Source organism: Herpailurus yagouaroundi, unplaced genomic scaffold (genome assembly GCF_014898765.1).
Source record: "Herpailurus yagouaroundi ecotype Mexico unplaced genomic scaffold, PumYag 197, whole genome shotgun sequence".
Taxonomy (NCBI): Eukaryota; Metazoa; Chordata; class Mammalia; order Carnivora; family Felidae; genus Herpailurus; species Herpailurus yagouaroundi.
The window spans coordinates 25,718,501-25,731,703 of NW_024412428.1; the positions used below are offsets into that span (position 1 = coordinate 25,718,501).

The 13,203-nt window shown below is 35.3% G+C and overlaps 1 protein-coding gene across 7 annotated transcripts in view; it reads left to right on the top strand.

The window, feature by feature from the left end:
- Nucleotides 1-13,203, top strand: part of TSC22D1 (TSC22 domain family member 1) — a 136,007-nt gene that overhangs the window by 15,413 nt on the left and 107,391 nt on the right. The window lies entirely within an intron of this gene.

A 13,203-nucleotide genomic window follows, 5' to 3' on the forward strand; every position in this document is an offset into this window, starting at 1 on the left:
ATAGTGCCTGGTTCATGGTTATGTTTTGAAATATATGTTGAATAAGTGAATTGACATGTGCAGAGCCCCTCCCCCACCAAACATCCAGGATAGGGATATCATTACTGTCAAATATTCTGCCATCCTATTACCATTATATGCATGGCCATTCTGATACACAGGAGTAAGTTTCAGTTCTCCACAGATAGATTACTTTGCCTGTTATATTAGATTCTCTATGCTTCCCCTTCACCAACCTATCAAATGATAGGTTACTCAATACCAATTTATTGAGTAAGTACTAGATGTAAATTATTCCATAGTAATGGTGTTGACAAGATGTAATCAAACATGGTTCTTATCCTCAGGGAGTGTATATGACGTATACATGGAGAAATTATATGACAACATAAGAGCTAAAGAACATTTTTAAATGACATGAAATTTGAAATCAACAAATCAGAAATTTGGAGCTGGAAATCTTGTGATCTTGTTCAACTCTTGGTTTATAGATGGAAGAACAAGTTCAGAGAGGCTAAGTGAATTCTCAGATGGTGCTACAAAATGTTTCTTAGACCAACTGGAACTCTAGTCTTGAAAATGACATAGGAAATTGCATTCAAAGTTTACAGGTGGGATAGAATTGACCTTTGGTGGGTGAGGGTTGTAGAGTTATTTGAGTGGACTTTTTGAAAGCTTTGGGTTGAAGGAGAACGTTTCAGGCAAGAGAGTATTAATAAAAAGGGGAAGAAATAAGAAAACATTCAGGACATCGGTAATGTAACAGTTGGCCTTAATAGGAAGTAACTGAAGATTAAATTGGGGAGTGATCGTTGACTAAATCACCTTCAAGTTATGCTAATTTATATTAGTATAAAAGAAATCTGTAATTTGGATTGTAGTGGGGTACACTTGGAAGCAGAAAAGGCCGGGCCAGTGAGGAAATTATGTTTTTTTTCTGTTATTTGTTAATGCATGAAGGAAATACATTAGAAGAATAGTGATTTTCAATATAAAATGATTCAGTACAGAAGTCCTTTGGTTAGCAGATTTCTCAGTTTATAAAAATACTGTATTCACTTTCCTAGCCTGTGTTCCCTCAAAACAATGTATTTCTCTTCTCGTGTTTTCTTTTGAAAAACAAACAGACAAAAATAGCGTAATTTCCCAGAAAGGCTATTATCTATCTATAGCTGTAGTTTTAAAGGTCTGAAGGATAAGTGGTTATAACCTTCAGGTAGGATGTTTGGCAATTTGATGTTTTCATAGGGTTCATCTGTGTCTAATCCAAAGCAGATGTGTCCCAAATATACTTAGTAGTGAAAAATCCAAGTGAATGTGGACTTATATTTTAGGATTGGTTCTTAACACATTAGTGATCATAGAGACTTTTGCCTGCTTTCTTTGCATATATTCAATTGCCAGTCTCTTCCAGGCAGTGGAAAGAAGAGGAATTATTTCTTCCTATCCCTCTGAGCACTCCTATGTCTCTACAAAAAGGGAAATGGCATACGCAGTTATTTGAAATGTTAAAAGTCTTAGTGCTGTCATTGACACTAAATGTGAGTAATTTGATTATTTTACTGACATTTAAAGTGCCATCAAACTAACTTATTCCTTTATATGTTGGTACCTTTTTTCACTTCACTTGCCTTTTTAAATTTTGAGAAGACGTTCGTATATGTGTGGATATACGTATAAAGGAATATCATTTTAATTTTTTTTTTTTCCAACGTTTATTTTTGGGACAGAGAGAGACAGAGCATGAATGGGGGAGGGGCAGAGAGAAAGGGAGACACAGAATGGGAAACAGGCTCCAGGCTCTGAGCCATCAGCCCAGAGCCCGATGCGGGGCTCGAACTCATGGACCGCGAGATCGTGACCTGGCTGAAGTCGGACGCTTAACCGACTGCGCCACCCAGGCGCCCCAGGAATATCATTTTAAAAGGACATTTTGAAATTCTTAGATTACAAAATATCCTATGTATTTGAAAGGATATAATTTAATAAGTGTTTACACAGCACTGTTTCTATCCTTAAGGAGAGCATATTCATTCAAGAATAAGTATATGTTTATACATACATATATGTGTACACACACACACACGTACATGAAAGAAAAAGATAATAGGTAACAGGCTCCATATATTAGTCTCCTACTAATTTTGGTCCTTTGCTTCAGTTTTTTCACCTATTTATAATGTATTTTATTTTGTAGTATTTATATCTACCTTTGTAGGTTGCTTGAAGCATTTTAGGGAATGACTTGGGATAGAAGTTCAATAAATGGGAAAAGTATGGCAAGGGTAGGATATATGTTATGAGAGATACGAATAAAACAGTATTGGGAATCAAAGTAAAAATCACATGCCTTTTAAGAGGTGACATTTGAGACAAGTTTGATAGCTATGAGGATTAGTAGGTTATTTTAGTAGAGAAAACTACACCAAAAAGGTTCAAATTATAGGGAATATTTATGGAAAAGAGCATAGGAAATTGCCTAAGTTGGTGTAGGCAATGGTGTCTGTATACAAGAATATAGAAAATAAAGCTACCTTTGAAAAGCCTTAAAGGCAGAACTGAGAAGTCTGTATTTAATTGGTCATGGAGTGGAGGGTCCCTTTTAGTTTTTGTGCTATGTAGTGGCCTAGTCCCAGTGATGGGTTTTAGGGAATTGCTGACTTTACTCGGGATGTCTAGTTGTTTCCTTCCCTAATGGGGTATCAGGAGCTCAGTAATTCCTTTTTCTGTCACTGGTGGAAACCGAGGTATATTGTCTTTGTAGTTGCAATCTGAGATAATGGTTTGAATCAGTGACCTTGGCCTCATTAGAAGCGCTAAGGAGGTAAGGACCCAGTCCACACATGGTAACAGTCCACTCACTAATCCAGAGGTTGAACACTGGTAACTTAATCCTTTGGACTAAAGACTTCCAAATTGGTTGAAATTGCTGTCAAAAAATAAAGCAATGTAGGTGCCCCATCTCCCAGGAGGGGTGGGCTATTTTTGCATAGCAGATTTGGTCCTTTTTTATACTATTTTTTTATTAAAGTCTTACTGTTTGCTAGCTTTATCATCTTAAAGCGGATGAGGGAGGAAGGGGAAAGAAAAGAAATGGGATTCTAAGGCAGGTAAGGTGACATTGGGAAAGTAGCAGCTTATAGCCTGATAGCAAAGTAGGAGTTAGAAATTTAAGAATACCCCAAAGAAACATACAGTATTGAATGTTCACCAGTTGAAAGTAGGATTATGAATTAGGTAACAACCCATTTACATCATAAGGAAGTTTTTGTTTATGCTTAATATGAAATTTATTTTCTTGGTTGTGTTTTTTAGGCAGTGTTGTGGTATTTTCAGCAATGACAAGGATTCTCTTTCTGTTCAGGAAATACTCATGCTTTAAAAATTACTTCTTAAAGGTGATAGGCAATGAAAGTGATATTATTAGCAAATTTATTTTAGAAAAAATCCTGCTTTATAAGTTACCTTTTTTGCTGGATTTTGTTCAGGTGTACTGCTTTGGGTGCAAGGTGGTGAGGTGAATTGAGAAAATACTGGTTTTGGCAGTGCTGTCCACTGTTCAGGTGCTGATAAGCCGTCAAATGTCTGAGTTTTTCCTTTTCTTCCTCTTTTTAGACTTTATCACTGTAGTTTGTCTTAACTTCCCTTTCAGAGTTCAGCTTGGAGCCATGTCTTCTGTTCGTTGATGCTCCTCCATGTTGTTGTAGAATCTTGGAATAAAGGATCTGACTCCTAAACTGTTCTTCGGCTAAATTGGGGATCTACCAAACATTATTTACTAGTTACTCTCTGAAATGACAGCAGAATTTGTAAGTTTGTACAACTGGTTGTATTTTATTATTAGCTTTACCTGTTCTCCTAGGAAGGAAGGGTGGACCCAGAATGAGGAGATAAGTGCATATTAGATAGCTTAATGTTTCCTGTCTTCATTCTTGAATCCCATGATAATTAACCATGATACTGAACCCCAATCCTTTTAGGAACAAGTATGTTTAATGCTTACTGAAGGAACATAATAATTGAATTGTCAGCCTCTTTAGCTCTTTTTTTTTGGTAAATTTATATAAGATTGATGGTAAATTTGCAGGGGTCTTAAGGATTGTATGACAGATGATTCTAAAATTTCTTTTTCTTTTATTGTATTATTGGCTGATGTATTATTTAAGTAAAATATTATCAAGTTAAGTAACTTGGTCGCATAACTACTAAATGATGGAGCAAGTATTCCATTAGGTGATTTGATTCCAAAGCTTGTACTCTTAACCATTCTGGAGATTGCCCTGGCCCACTGATATGCAGCAAGAGGTGATAGCTGACAACCATAAAAAGTGGTCTTTAGCCTTTGAGGATGGAGACATTTGGCCCCATAGACTTCATTATAGAGTTGTACAGTGACTGATGTTCCTAATGATGATCCTTTCAATCTTAATTTAGTTATTGCTTTCTTTTAATCTTATTTTCTCCTAATTAACTCTCTTAATTTTGAAAACATTTTCTAATCCAAATGATTAAATTTTCCAAAATTTTGCAAGAATAAACTTTAAATTTGGAAAATTAATTTAATTGGAATCCAATTTTTAAAAATTTTTTTTTCAACGTTTATTTATTTTTGGGACAGAGAGAGACAGAGCATGAACGGGGGAGGGGCAGAGAGAGAGGGAGACACAGAATCGGAAACAGGCTCCAGGCTCTGAGCCATCAGCCCAGAGCCCGACGCGGGGCTCGAACTCACGGACCGCGAGATCGTGACCTGGCTGAAGTTGGACGCTTAACCGACTGCGCCACCCAGGCGCCCCTGGAATCCAATTTTTAAGACTGAGTATACAGATAGTTTTATGACATGAACCTTTCAGTAAGTAGATTAGTAGCCTTGCATTGGTCTCATTTAGTGAGCTTTTACTATAAGCTGTTGATACTTAGGATATATATTTTTAATGCTTAACATGATCCAATTACATTAAGATAATTTTTAAAGTATAAAACTCACTTTAATTAGTTGAATTATAATGGTACATTTTATGACTCAGATCTTTAATTTTGAATGGTGATAGCTTATATTCACATCTTGTGCTTATTATTGGAACAAGAAAATGTTTTGAAATATGTGAATGCTTTTATATTAAGTTGAAAAACAAGACTTACTTTGGCTTTTTGCTTATTATCTTAGAGCTTATTATTTTTTTATGAGATAATTGCATTAGGTGTTCTTTTAATTTAAAGTTTTTAATTTAAAGCTTTTACAATAAAGGGGTGCCTGCGTGGCTCAGTCAGTTAAGCGTCCAACTTCGGCTCGGGTCATGATCTCACGGTTTGTGAGTTCAAGCCCTGTGTCAGGCTCTGCTGATAGCACAGAGCCTGGAGCCCACTTTGAATTCTGTGTCTCCCTCTCTCGCTGCCCCTCCCCTGCTCACGCTTTGTCTGTCTCTCTTTCAGAAATAAACAAACGTTAAAAAAAATTTTTTTAAAGTTTTTACCGTAGAACTGCTTTCCTTCATTTTCATCATATTTTTCCTGATTTATAAACATTGGAACTATAGAAAGAAGCAATTGGAATTTTTTAAAAATTATAGTTAACAGTAAAGATCTTAACGGATATAATAATTTATTTAATAGTAATATAAATCTTATTCATTTTTTCCATAATTTCACTTCCCACTAATATGACTTTCACATCACATACAAGTTGATTGCATTTCTAGGCATTTTATTTATTGATACACTTTGAAAGCCTAAATTTGCCATTCTCCCCAATCCATGTAGGCAATCACCTTGAAGGGAGAATGTTTTAAAAGTGGGATTGCCTTTTATGAAATGGAAACCCACTTTGGGTTTTTTCTTGTATTTAAAAATTTAGTTCCTTTTCTAGCTGTACTCACATTTTTATTAGCTCATGAGGATCTACCAGTTGCTTATTAAATTTGCTTATTAAGAAATGAGTCCAATATGCAAAAACAAAAGCTTTTAACAAGTAGACACGTTGGCCTAACAAAACCCAAATTGTGCTGTATTTGAGGTTATAAATATGTGACCTGAATGCTGTAAATGCCATTTAGTGGTCTGAGTTAGAGACTCAACATGTGAATAGGGGAGAAGAAACAGAAATAGAAAGGTATAGAAGACCTTTTAAAAGGATGGAAGGGAAAGAGGAGGATCCTGGTGATAATTGATAATTTAATAGAGAATTTTGTTGCCTACATCTGTAAATCTAGCTATATAAAATATTTTAGAAAAACACCCAAGCTAGTTTAAGCAGTTGTCTGTTAGCCTGTGAGGCTTTTTATAGTACTAATCTTTCCTGGTATTGTGATGATTTATTTACTTAAGAAATATTTGAATGCTTGTTATGTATGCTAGCACAGAACAAAAGTACTAAGGATAAAAAGAAAAAGCATGGTTTTGGTCTTCAAGAGTTTTGTCTAGTACTCTGAAAAAGCATCATAAGATCTTGGTATATCTTCTGAATTATTCAAATTGAGTTAAATATGCTTAGTTTCTGTATATGGTGTGCATGACAGCTTTTTAATTCAAATAAATTGATTAATTTAGGCTATGGATTAACAAAGCACAGAGCACAATGAGGTAGAGTTAATGAGCATTAGCTTTGGCATCAGATCTGATGTCTAATCTTGTTTATGCTACCTCTTCATTGTATGGCCTTTGTAAATATAAATGTAAGCCCCAAGTTTCTTACCTGTGAAGTGGGGGTAATAGCTACTCTTGAACTGTTGTTGGGAGGATTAAAGGAGATAAAGGCTGTAATGCATACCTAGCTCAGTTCTTAGTAGTTTTTGTAAATGGTAGCTGCTTTTATTACTGTGCAAATAAGAATGATTCCTTTCATAAGCACTGTAAATTAAAATTAAAAGCTTGCTTACATATTCAGTCTTTCGACATACCATAGCCTTCTCAACCAGTGATTCTGCACCTTTGTGACATTTTTGGTATAGCCTTTCTCCCCTAGGTCTCTGTAAGAGAAATAATTCCTATAGGAAAACAGTGACTACTCTTAATCCTCCTAAGAATGGTATATATCTGGTATTAGCATTCTAGATGCATATGAGAAAAGGGAATTTATTACTTATAATAGAGGCACCAGGGATTAAGTCTTCTGAATCCTAGACTGCTGGGACTATATCGTATCTAACTATTTGAGAAGTGCTTTGAAATTCTTGAATTTACAGAAACAAAGTTGTTACAAAGCACATCTTCCTTTCTTTCTTTATGGGGGTGGGGGTTACTTGCAAGGACTGTAGTGTCTTGTAGCAGTTTGTTAATATTTCCAAACTAGAACTATTACCCTAATCAAGTGATTCTTAAACTTTTTCATTGTAAAGATTATTTTAGATGGGCATAGTGCCTTGAATACCATCCGTTCCCTACTCAATCCCATATGGGACTGAAGACTGTCTCCTTAGAATGAATGGAATTAATGTTTGCTTTTAATAAGATAATGAGTTCAGTACCTGGTTTTTAGGTTTCAAAGATTCATTGAACTGGATTTTTAAATCTAGTATAAAAGTTTCAAAACTAGTGTTTTTGGAATACCAGTTCTTTAAGCCACCCCCCCCCCCCCCGAAAACAAAAACACAGTTCTTAGAACCCAGGAATTTTGGGGAATGCTTTTTGTTATATATATCTTGGAGGTTGACATTGCATTTTAATGTATTAAAGACCAAGAAATTCTACAGAAGAGAGACAATTTTGTTTATTGACTACCAACCTTAGCAACCTTTTTGATCATCTGACATTTATTAATGTCCTGTAGAACTTGTGATCCTTGTAACATACTTTGGGAAATGTTAATCCCCTTCAATTTATATACAAAAAAATGTTCTGCGTCATATAGTTAAGTAATGGTGGCAGACTCCAACTGGATCCCATCTCTACAACTACCCCTAACTGTTCCTTTTCTGCTATATCACCCTATTTTTCATAAGTATTTGATTTATATTAGAAATAAAAGTAAAATTGTTGTCATGTGAGTATATATACCAAGTGAACCATCTGGCAGAAGTTTCAGAACATATTTTGAGAACTACAGCACTGACATATTTGCAGCCTCATTTAATTGGCCCCATCATTATAAATGGCTTGCAGACCTTAGGAATAGATTTCACATGAGTTAGTATATTCTTGGGGGAAATCTGTAAATAGGATAGAAAGTATTACCATGTTAACTCTGTAAACATTCAGAGATAGGGAGGCTGATCAGTTTGTTCTATGCTTTGATTACCATTAATGTAGAACATTTTACTAACATTGTGTGTCTTCTGTTTTAGAGTTAAGCTTGATGTTGCTAACAAAGTGTAGGAGCCAACTAAATGTTATCTCTCATTCATCCATTTCCTATGTTGCACCTATTTGAGAAATGGATTGAGAGTATCAAAAGGGATGTCCCATTCTGAGGAGAAAAATTGAAGTCTTTTGGGGACTAAAAGATTTATTAAATGGGTGAAAAGAATGATTATTGGAGATGTTTCTGACGATACATTGGTTGATTAAGGAAGGAATTTTTGGTTCTTTTGGGAATGTCTTTGAAAGTAGACCACTGTAACACTGCAGAAAGAATTTTTAAAACTACTAGCTGCTTTTGACAGTTTCAGAAGATCTGAAGGAGGACTGTAAAGAGATTTTTTTCTACTTTAAAGTACTATACTCAATAAAATTTAAAGAGTGACTTGTTAAAATATGTGAAAGAATATAGATGAATTTCATTTCTTTTTTTTTTTTTTTAAGTTTATTTTTGAGAGAGAGCGCATGACTGGGGAAGGGGTAGAGAAAGGGAGAGAGAGGGAATCTCAAGCAGGCTCCCTGCTGTTAGCACAGGACCCAATGCAGAGTTTGAACTCAGGAACCTTGAGATCATGATCTGAGCTGAGACCAAGAGTTGGAGACTTAACTGACTGAGCCACCCAGGAACCCCCTTGAATTTCATTTCTTAATGAAGGTACATCCATAAGTGAAGTTGTCTCACATGCTGTATTGAGAACTTGAGTAGCATTGGCACTTTCAAGGGCTTAATCCAAGATCTGTTGTGGCTTTTACAAAATTTTATTGATAGCCCATATAATGCTAACTAAACTTCCTGTATGCCTTATATCAAATTGTATTTCTTAAATTATATCAAATCATATTCTTAAGTTATTAACTTGATGGTGGTGAGAATTCTTTTCCCTTTGTACATTTTACTATTTTTGGAAATATTTTCCCTTTCAAGACATAGATTGTGACAATAAAATCTTATACCCCAAATGTTTGGAAAGTGGAATCAGATATGAAAGTGTTGAATGGTCAGTAAAATACCAGGATTAAAGTATTTTTCCAGTACTTAAATATAGAATGGCATATCAGGTTGGGCATTTCTCATTTTACTGGTGTATATTCTCATTACTGTTAGGAAATGAACTACCTGATTAGTTGATCAATACATGCGTTCTTAATTTCCAGTGGAACAGATACCCTCTCTCTAAAACTCATGAATGATTATTGATATTATGACTTTTTTTTTTTTTTGTCACTGGTATATAATTTGTCTGGACATTGAGGCTGCATCAATTATATATAATAGAATAGAGTAGTTTGAAGGCATTATTTGTAATTAGATATCTGTTTTGTCTTTTAAAAAACTTAAAGAATTGGAAAGCACCCTGTTCTTATTATATAAAGTTAGATTGCTTCTAATATCATGTTTACATTTATATGATTATATTGATTTTTATTAGACTTCAATTGAGATGGAGGAGGCAGGTGACGTTTGATCCCGTCTTAAATATAGAAGAATTTCAGTAGGTACATTGCACGCTCTCTGCAAATAATTTTTTAAAAATGTTGCAATTTAGGACAACTATAACATCCATTCAGAGTATTGTTTACTCTGTAATAAATCAAAGATTGTTCTCTGGGTAGTAGAATTGAGCTGTCAGAGAATAAAGTCTAATTTTTTTGCCAGATTATTATTTTAATCCTGCTCATGATAGAAATGATGACTTAAGTTGTAGATATGTTTAAATTACATTAAGATAATTGAACTCATTAAACTCTTCATGAAATTCTTATGCATTTAAGAGTATTGCATATATTGTTAGGCAAGTCAATGGATGTGCAAACTAGAAATTCAAATAAAAAAAAACTTTTGGCATCTTGCTTCTTTGTAGACACTTAAGAGGTAAGAGAGATTTCTGATTACCATTCCAATATACTTTTAGATTTAGGTTTTTCAAGCTCAATAGAAACGTGTTTCCAGGGGCGCCTGGGTGGCGCAGTCGGTTAAGCGTCCGACTTCAGTCAGGTCACGATCTCGCGGTCCGTGAGTTCGAGCCCCGCATCGGGCTCTGGGCTGATGGCCCAGAGCCTGGAGCATGTTTCCGATTCTGTGTCTCCCTCTCTCTCTGCCCCTCCCCCGTTCATGCTCTGTCTCTCTCTGTCCCAAAAATAAATAAACGTTGGAAAAAAAAAAAAAAAAAAACGTGTTTCCAGATTATTTTGCATATAGTGAGTTTTGCTTCACTTTCTAAGCTTTATTGCCTTGTCAAACTTTCATAGGTTGATAGAAATGACGAAGCAAATAACTATCAACTGATCTATGTTTAAATGAAATTGAAGGAAAGAATTTCAGAATTCTACTTAAAACAGAATGTATGTAGGGGCGCCTGGGTGGCTCAGTCGGTTGAGCGTCCGACTTCGCTCAGGTCACGGTCTCACGGTCCGTGAGTTCGGGCCCCGCATCAGGCTCTGTGCTGACAGCTCAGAGCCTGGAGCCTGCTTCGGATTCTGTGTCTCCCTCTCTCTCTGGCCCTCCCCCTGTTCATGCTCTCTTTCTCTCTGTCTCAAAAATAAATAAATGTTAAAAAAAATTAAAAAAAAATGTATGTATATTTATTTAACATATGAATATTTTATTCTGAGGACAATGGAAAGCCTTTGGAGAGGTTTTGTTAAGTTTATTTATTTATTTATTTTTAGAAGGGGGAGGAGGTTGGGGGGCAGAGAGAGAATCCCAAGCAGGCTCCGCACTGGCAGCGTGGAACCCAAATTGGGGCTTGAACTCACAAACGCTTGCCATCATGACCTGAGTGAAAATCAAGACTGAGCCACCCAGGTGCCCCCAGAATGTTTATTTTAGCTGTTGGTCATATACTAAGTATTTATAAAGAAAATATTTATGTTAATGAAAATAACATGACTTGGAAAAGTATAAAATTAGTTAAAACTCAGGATCCTGGAGACAAAGTGGTTTTGAATTTCTCTATTGCTTACTAGGTGTATGATCTTAGGTGAGTTACTTCACTAATTTGTGCCTTAGTTTTTCTTATCAATAAAATTGAGATTATTTTAATATTGTATATGTCAGAGTTAGAGGATTGAATAAGGCAGTATATATATAATGCATAATATATTACTTGCTATATATGAGGCTCAATAAATGTTAAAAAATAAAATAAAAATTTTGAGTTTATTTTTGAAAGGGAGAGTGAGAGAGTGAGTACACACACGCATGTGAGCAAGGGGGAGGGGCAGAGAGCACAATCCAGTGGGGTTCTGGACTCAGGAACCTGAGCCAAAATCAAGAGTTGAAGTTTAACTGACTGAGCTACCTAGGTACCAGATGATCATGAATATTTGTAACTGATTTTATAATTGAAAGTAGAGTAAATTATTTGGGGGGCTCCTGGCTGGCTCAGGTGGAATAGCCTGTAACTCTTGATCTTGGGTTGTGTGTTTGAGCCCTACCTTGGGTATAGAGATTACTTAAGTGATTTTAATTAAAAAAAAAAAAAATTATTTGGGAGTGTCATTATTTTTATTAAAAAAAATGCAAGAGGGACACTTATGACACTAAGCTTTGTTTCCTATAGACATTTTTAAAGAAAAAATGAGAATTTTTTATTCCTTCTATTTTTATAATGCAGCAGTGTAAGTTCATATATAATAATTTAATTGGAAGTGCTTTTGTTTTTTTATCCATCTTTTCTATCGTATGTTTGCTGTAGTCTAAAGTTAATTTCTACGCTAGTTGCTTGACATAAACATAATTTAGTTTTTCTGTTTGTAGGTGGGAAGATTTTGTCTTTTGATCTCTTACATACTTTCTTCTGAATCAGTTCTCTGTATAGAGAACTATTTACCAAAGATATTAAAAAACTTAAGACTATCACCATGTGATTTTTTTCTGGTACTAGTATAGAATATGACAATGCTGTTATTTCCATGAGGATAACTTTTAAATAAAGATTAGTGTAAGCTTTTCAAATTAAAAAATGTAGACTTATATTTCTTAGTGGACATTTCATAGGTGTGTCAAATATGGTACCTTATTCAGACTTTCTCATTTTTTTTAATGTTTATTTTGTGAGAGAGAGAGAGAGCGAGCACGAGCAGGGGAGGGCAGAGAGAGAGGGAGACAGAATCCGAAGCAGGCTCCAGGCTGTGAGCTGTCAGCACCCAGCCCTGTGCGGGGCTTGAACTCGTGAACCACGAGATCATGACCTGAGCTGAAGTCAGGCACTTAACTGACTGAGCCACCCAGGTACCCCCAGACTATCTCATTTTTTATTTTTAACTTTATTTTAAAAGAGCTTTAGGGGCTCCTGGGTGGCTCAGTTGGTTAAACTTCAGACTTGATTTCAGCTTAGGTCATGATCTCGCATTTCGTGAGTTTGAGCCCTGCATCAGGCCGTGCACACTTTAGACTTACTAAAACGTTGTAAATTACTTCATAGAGTTCTCATATATTTCACCCACTTTTCCCTAATGGTCATATTTTATATAACCATAGAACAAATCAGAAATTAATATTAATACTAACCAGTCTGTAAACTTTATTTGAATTTTGACCATTGTCCACTCACTAAATGACCTTTTTCTGGTCCAGCATCTAATCTAGGATCTCATACTATTGTACTTAATTGTCATGTCTCCTTAGTCTCCTTCAATCTGAGATGCTTCTTCATTCTGTCTTTTTGCCTTTCTTGACTTTGACACTTTTTAAGAGTAGCTAGTTAGAATGTCCCTCAATTTGTGTGTCTGATGTTTTCTTGTGATCAGATTGGGATAATGCATTTTTGGCAAGAATACCACAGAAATGATAGTATGTCCTTATCAGTGCATTGTATCAGGAGAAATGTGATATTGATTTGTTCCCTTACTGGTGACGTTATCTTGATCATTTGGTTAAGGAGGTGTCTGCCAAGTTTCTATACTTTT